The following is a 6,734-nucleotide window of genomic DNA, read 5'->3' on the forward strand; positions in this document are numbered from 1 at the left end:
TCCCTGTTGCCTCCCAAGAGCCCCACCCACCTTTCTCTGCTCTGTTTTTCTCACCCCCCGCGAACCTTGGGGTCGTGGCTTCAGCTCCATGCGCTGGGGAGCGTGCGGGGTCCTCAGCTTCTCTTTTCGCCTTTAAGAGGAGCTGGAGAGGCCTGGGCCGGCGAGCCTCTCTCCCTGGCTTTGCTGGAACACGTTCTCCCGGACTGAAAGGTGAGGAGGCTCTTTCCTGAAAACCTGGGCCCTCCAGCATTTTCCATCTGCAGCCTTCTCACGGATGTCCTAAGATGCCCGCAGACCAGCTTCCTCCCGGGGACTGAGGTCTCTAAGCTGGTGCCTGTGTCAGGACCACTTCCGGGAGGGAGGGCCCTGCGGGTGTCGCCGTGGCTGCCGGCAGAGGGCGCTGTCGCCCCAGCTCAGATGGAGCGGGTCCAGGGTGGTTTCGCCCCAGCGGGCCTGCAGAGAAGCTGAGGCTGTTCTGACTTTTGGGTCAGTTGCTTTGCTGCAGAGGCTCCTTTTCCTGTGGCGGGGAGGTCAACAGCGAGAAGAGCAAGGCATTCCTTGTGTATCCTCAGCCCACAAACCCTTTTCTCTAGTTATTTCAAATACAGTTGCCCCCAGTTTGTCTAGTGGCTGTGCTAGACTGTGTTGAAAGGGCACTCAAAGTGGGGGGGGGGGGGGGGGGGCTCAAGAAAGCTCTCATTGAAAAAAGAAAGTGCTGTTATCTCTTGTAAAGAGAATTTATATTTCTAATTCAAGTAAAAGGTTTATCTTTTCTGAGACGTCAGAAAGGTATAGGAAGGGTTTGATAAAAGGGAATTCAGCTCTGGATGCTTTTGTATGCTTAACTCGGAGAACAGTCCCACTGCCCTGCTCATCAGGCTGCAGGCTTCTTGGGCTGCACAGCCCCACGGAGCCACTACAGAGGTGGCCCTGGGGCCGGGCAGTGGCCTCTGGACATGGCCTGTCCTTGGAGCACCCCCACCACCCAGAGCTCTAGACACTGCGGCAGGAGATGTAGGGGCTGGTGGGCCGAGTGAGCCTCCTTATTGCAGGCATGTGCCTTTATGTCATCAGCCCCCACGAGAAGGGCTGCTGAGTCATGGCTTTCCAGACAGGAATCCAAAGCAGAGCGAGGCTCCAGAACACACGCCACCGATTCTGTGGCCAGTCTTGCCCTTGAGATTTTTTTTTCTCATAACTCGTGCCTCTTTTTCTCCTTTTCTAATGAGTCCATTTTCCTGATGATGACCAAGTGACCAACCTGTCTCTCGGGCCCAAAGGAGGGACAATGAGATGACACTGAGGCTGCTTCCACTATTAATTAGTCAGTAGGCTGGAGGAGGGCATGGAAGTGCCTGGCTGGAAAGCCACCTCTGTGCAGCAAAGAGGAATCTCAAAAAGAAAGGCTTTGTAAAATCAGGCGTCTCCATGACTCTTGTTGGCCTTGCTCTCTGCTCCTATCTGTAAACGAGCATAACAGGAAGTCATTTATTGAGCATTCTGCCCTTGGTACTCGGAACGTGCGAATGCAGGTGCTCGCAGATTCGGTATTACTCCCATTTTAAGAACGGGGAAATGAGGGCAGAGAGGTTAAGGGACCTGTCCGGAGTCACACAGCTTGGAGAGAAGGGAGGTGGGAAGTGAATCCGGGCCTTGTAACTCTGAAGCTGGCACTCCTAACCTCTGTCCAGGGCTCTGGCCACCCCGTCCCTTAACTGCAGTGACGCAGACTTCCTAGTGCTGCTACAGAAACATCTTGCGTGTGGGTATTTTCCGCATTTCAAGATACAGCGATGTCCAGCTTCAAAGTTTCATTCCTTCAGCTGAAAGATTTAGAATATTCTCGTTTTATTATAACCCGGTGGGGTACATAAGATGATGAATTGGGCACAGAAAGAAACTACTGGAGCTCCTTGTATTTGTTTCATTCTTTGAACATGTTGACTTTTGCACATATTTTATAATCTGTGCATTTATAGGCCATGCCTGTAACTTACAAATACATCCACACACTCTGAGATGAATGCCAAAAATGTTTCTTTGTATACCATTGATGAGATTTTGACTATAGTTTGCTTTATGTTCTAAGTATATTTCTAGAAGAGTGTAGAAACCACATTTGAAGAATCCACCTTGTTTTGAAGCACATTGAACCGTATGATTTAAAAGAATCGATCAGTAGATCTTTTTTTTTTTTTCCCAAAGTGAGTTATAGGTTCCAGAGATTTCTGTCCCACGTATCTGGATTTCTGTGTGCCGTACTGGTTGGTGAGGAAGAGCATACTTGTACTTTCCCTGTGGGTTCAGTTCAGAACCCACACATTTATTGGGGGCCCCCTAAATGCCAAGCACTGTGCTACATAGGTGAGATAGAGAGGCCTTAACCTTGGCCCTGGAAGAGTCTGTGGTTTAGTGGGGTGGACAGGGACAGGCTCATTTTTTTTTTTCGTCTTTTTAGGGCCGCTCCCGCGGCATATGGAGGTTCCCAGGCTAGGGGTCTAATTGGGGCTGTAGCCGCCGGCCTATGCCAGAGCCACAGCAACTCGGGATCTGAGCCATGTTTTCAAACTACACCATAGCTCATGGCAACACTGGATCCTTAACCAGGGAGGCCAGGGATTGAACCTGAGTCCTCATGGATGCTAGTCAGATTCGGTTCCGCTGAACCACGATGGGAACTCCAGAGACAGGCTTTCAATGGAAAGAGGCAGACAAGACACGAGATGCTCTGAGTATGCACGTGCTGCCGTGGGAAGGTTGGGGGGGGGGTGGCTCTTAGCTTACGCTGGAGCAGTCATGGAAAGCTTTCCGGAGGAGGTGTTGTTTGGAGCTAAGTCTTAAAGGATTAGAAGGAGTAAGAAGGTGAGGAGGGAGTGTCAGGGCGCTCAAGGGTAGACCCACAGAGGTTTGTGCTGGAAACTGTCAAGCTTCCGTATTCCTGGAGCTTACACAGAGGTGCTCTAGGGCCTGCTCTCAGGAGGCCTGCGTGGAAGCTTCTGCATGGTTCGGGGGTACATCCAACACCAAATGCCTTTTGGCAGCAGAATGATGTGGTGAGGCTTTGTTTTTACCAGAGCTCCTCTCGCAAAAGTACAGAAGAAGGTTGCAGAGGGAGGGAGCTAACAGTGGAGGCACGGGTCCACCCCCTTCTGAGGCCATTTCAAAAGTCTTGGCAGGGAGTTCCCTTTGTGGCTCAGCAGTTAACGAACCAGACTAGGATCCATGAGGATGCAGGTTCGATCCTTGGCCTCGTTCAGTGGGTTAAGGATGCAGTGTTGCCGTGAGCTGTGGTGTAGGTCGCAGACGTGACTTGGATCTGGCGTTGCTGTAGCTGTGGTGTAGACCGGTGGCTACAGCTCCGATTCGACCCCTAGCCTGGGAACCTCCATATGCTGCGGGTGCGGCCCTAAAAACGGGTCTTGGCCACGGGTGATGTGGGCTGAGTCGGGGCCAGCCAGTGTAGAGGAGAGGAATGATGGAGCTGAGCACGACAGAGCCCGTGGGAGGGGAAGGCGGGGCGGTGGCCGTGGGGATGGCCGCATGACCGGGAAGAGGGCGGTGGTCAGGGAGGGAGATGCTGAGTTAAGCATCAGGGATGATGCGTGGGGGGGGGTCTAGGGCCACCCTGTGGGGATGGTGGCTGGATGGGACCTTGCATGCGGAAAGAGAGCAGGGAGGGCAGGGGTCGTCTGGGCTGGACTAGAGCCAGGGAGGGACACACACCCCCGGGGCAGACGGCGCCGAGGATGAGCAGAGCGGCCGAGGTCCCTGTGGGACGACGGCAACGAGAAGCGGCGCGCGTGGGACAGAGGCAGAGAAGGACACAGCGGCCGCCGCCGCCGCCGCATCTGAGGAGGGGCCACAGGAAGAGACGTCCGAGAGGCAAGAGGAGGCAGACAGATGTGCCTGGAAAGCTCCGGACGGAGAGAGGCGGAGAGCATCGCCCGGCTCTGAAGGGTCAGGGAGAGGAGGCCTGACAGGCACCCAGGGCTCCGGGGTGATTATTGTCGCTCGTAAAATTCAACAGAAGCAGCACGTCTAGGCGTTCAAAGCGGGGAGGGGTGAGAAAGAGAAGGAGGAAGAAAGAAGGGAAAGGAAAGGAAGGAAGGAGGGAGGGAGGGAAGGGGGAAGAAGGAACATCAGGAAAGCGGTGATTAAAGCGTCATTACTTTGGAAATGCGCACTGTCTCAAGGGGGCTCTGCTGCATTTTAACCTTCCTGGCTGTCCCAAGGGAAGGGCCTAGAGAGTAAATAACTAGGGCAGGTGGGCTGAGGGTCGAAAACACAGTGTCCTGTCTGTCCAGGGCTCGCACAGATCCCACTTGACCAAGATCCAGAACCAGCGCAAAGCAGAAGGGCCGACGGTGGCTGAGCCGAGGGCAGGGGCCGGGACAGCGGGCGCTAAGTGAGGAGAAGAGGCTCTGTGGTGCAGGTCCGCCAGCAGCAGGGAAGGCTCCCCCGGCTCCTCTGCCCCATCACCGGAGCAGGGGAAGCCCAGGGCCCAGCCATCCCTTCTATGTCGCCAGCCGGTCTCAGGGCGCTTACAGCCTGAGGGCCGGAAACTCGCTTTGCCCAGCCGTGTTGCTGCCATGAGCTGCAGAAGCGTGTAGGGAAAGGAGCTGGGGCAGGTGTTTCCAGCCGTGGCCCTGGGGCTGCGCCTTGCAGGGGGGTGAGGAGACACCTGCAGGAGAGCGGGGACCATGCTCTGGGGCGGGCAGCTTGCGGATGAGAGCCAGCTGGCCAGCAGCGGTTGTCCAGGCATGCCCTGCCATCACCGAAGCTCTGAAGGGACACGATTGGAAGAGATTTTTTTTTTTTTCCTTTTCATCTGCACCCTCGGCATATGGAAGTTCCTGGGCCAGGGACCGAATCTGAGCCTGAGCTTCGACTTATGCCACAGCTGCGGCAACGCCGGATCCTTAACCCACTGCGCTGGGCTGGGGATCGAACCCACGCCTCCACAGAGACAAGCCGGATCATTCAACCACTGGGCCATAGTGGGAACTCTGGAAGAGATTTTTGTGTGAGGCACCAGGGTGGAGAGGGCTCTGGGGACAGGAGAGCCACCCCGGTTGGAGACAAACAGCCCCCTCCCCTGGGCAGCCTGGAGGGCATCGTGGCCTTACAGCGCAGCCCAGGCAGCAAGGCTGGAACAATGACCGAGTCAAGAAAGGGTTTCCTCTGCCAGATGCTTGATGCATTTTGAAAAGATTCCCATTGAAAACAGTTGCAGTAAAAAGTCTCGGAGCTTAAAGAATTAGCCCTCCATTATCTGGCTCGCCCACTGCCTGCTAGTGGCGGTCCCCAGCCGCACAAAGAAAACAGACTGTTCTCATCCACTCTCAAGTACTTTAGAAGCACCATTCACTTACAAAGAGTTGATACCCTCTTTACAAATGATGTTATCCCTGTGTTAAGATGATTCCCCCAAGGACTTCTGCCAGGCAAGACCTTGTTAGCTGGTTTCCATTAGTGCAGTACTTGAAATCATAAAGCTGCATTAAAAAAAAAAAAACCCAAAAAACACTTGTTAACAACAACCAAAAAATCTTAACTCCGAGTCCTGGCCTTGCTTCAAGGAAGCCTGAATTCCTGAGGGCATTGCAACTTTCTCCAGTGCCGCTGTCGCCGCCACCTTGGGGACTGACACCTGCCGACATCCTGTGAGGGGGGGTAGGGGGCTGAGTTTTGGGGTTGTGAGGATGGCCCTCGGCTCCTTGGATACTTGGCTGTTTCTCTGGCGAGGGACCCGGTCCCCTTCCAGCAGAGGGAATGATGGCCGGGCTCCTGGCCCGCTCATTCTGAGCTCAGAGGTCATTAAACCGTATGTACCCCGAATGTCCCCTCTACTCTTGGCTAAGATGCGACATAAGATAGTGGAAGGCACACTGTCCTGGGAGCCAGAGTCCTGACAGAGAAGGCGCTGAAGAGGACAACCAGAGCTCACGCCAGGGCACGCACGGCCCACTGTTGCCTGGCAGCTTTCCTCGACCCAGCGTGCAGGCCCTCCCTGCAGGGCGAGGGCCAGGCTGGCAGGACTCCGGACCAGAGCAGCTGCTGCTCTGTGACTTTTTAATATACTGGTCTTCTTCGTGCGACTTCCTCTGAATCAAGAGGCCGTTGGCCAAACAGAGTTTGAACCCTGCTAGGGAAATGGGGAGGACCCAACTGGAAGGCCTGGGAAGCAAACCATTTGGAGGAAGGGATTCCAGATGCCAAGAAAAGAGACATGGGGGATGACGGTGGAAGCCAAGTTCTGACCATAAAGAAAAACCTGGGGAAGCCAGCGCCGTGGGGCCCAGTGAGGGTGTATGAACAGGCATGTAACGGATCACAGGTGGTGGGGTCCCACGGGAAGTGGGGCTATCTCAACAGGCACGTAACGGATCCACGACGGGAGGTCGCTATTCGGTGGTTTGCTGGAACCCACACTCAGTTCCCAGTTTCGATCTGGAGTTCTTCTTATTGTTTTTAAAAGATACCAGCTTTATGAAGATAGAATTCCCATACCATAAATCCACCCATGAAAAGCACACCATTCAGTGGTTTTCTTTCTGAGCGTCTTGACGGAGCTGTGCGACCGCTACCACAGTCCATGTTAGAACATCGGCATCGCCTGCGTGGAGTTCTGGACTCACGAAGTAGATGGAGAGGCTGGGGAAGCACAACCAGGATGACAAGGGAGAATAAAGTGGGAGCCCAGAGGCTGCGAGAGGCAATGGGACTTTTGAGTC

This window comes from Phacochoerus africanus, chromosome X (genome assembly GCF_016906955.1).
Source record: "Phacochoerus africanus isolate WHEZ1 chromosome X, ROS_Pafr_v1, whole genome shotgun sequence".
In the NCBI taxonomy this organism is placed as follows: Eukaryota; Metazoa; Chordata; class Mammalia; order Artiodactyla; family Suidae; genus Phacochoerus; species Phacochoerus africanus.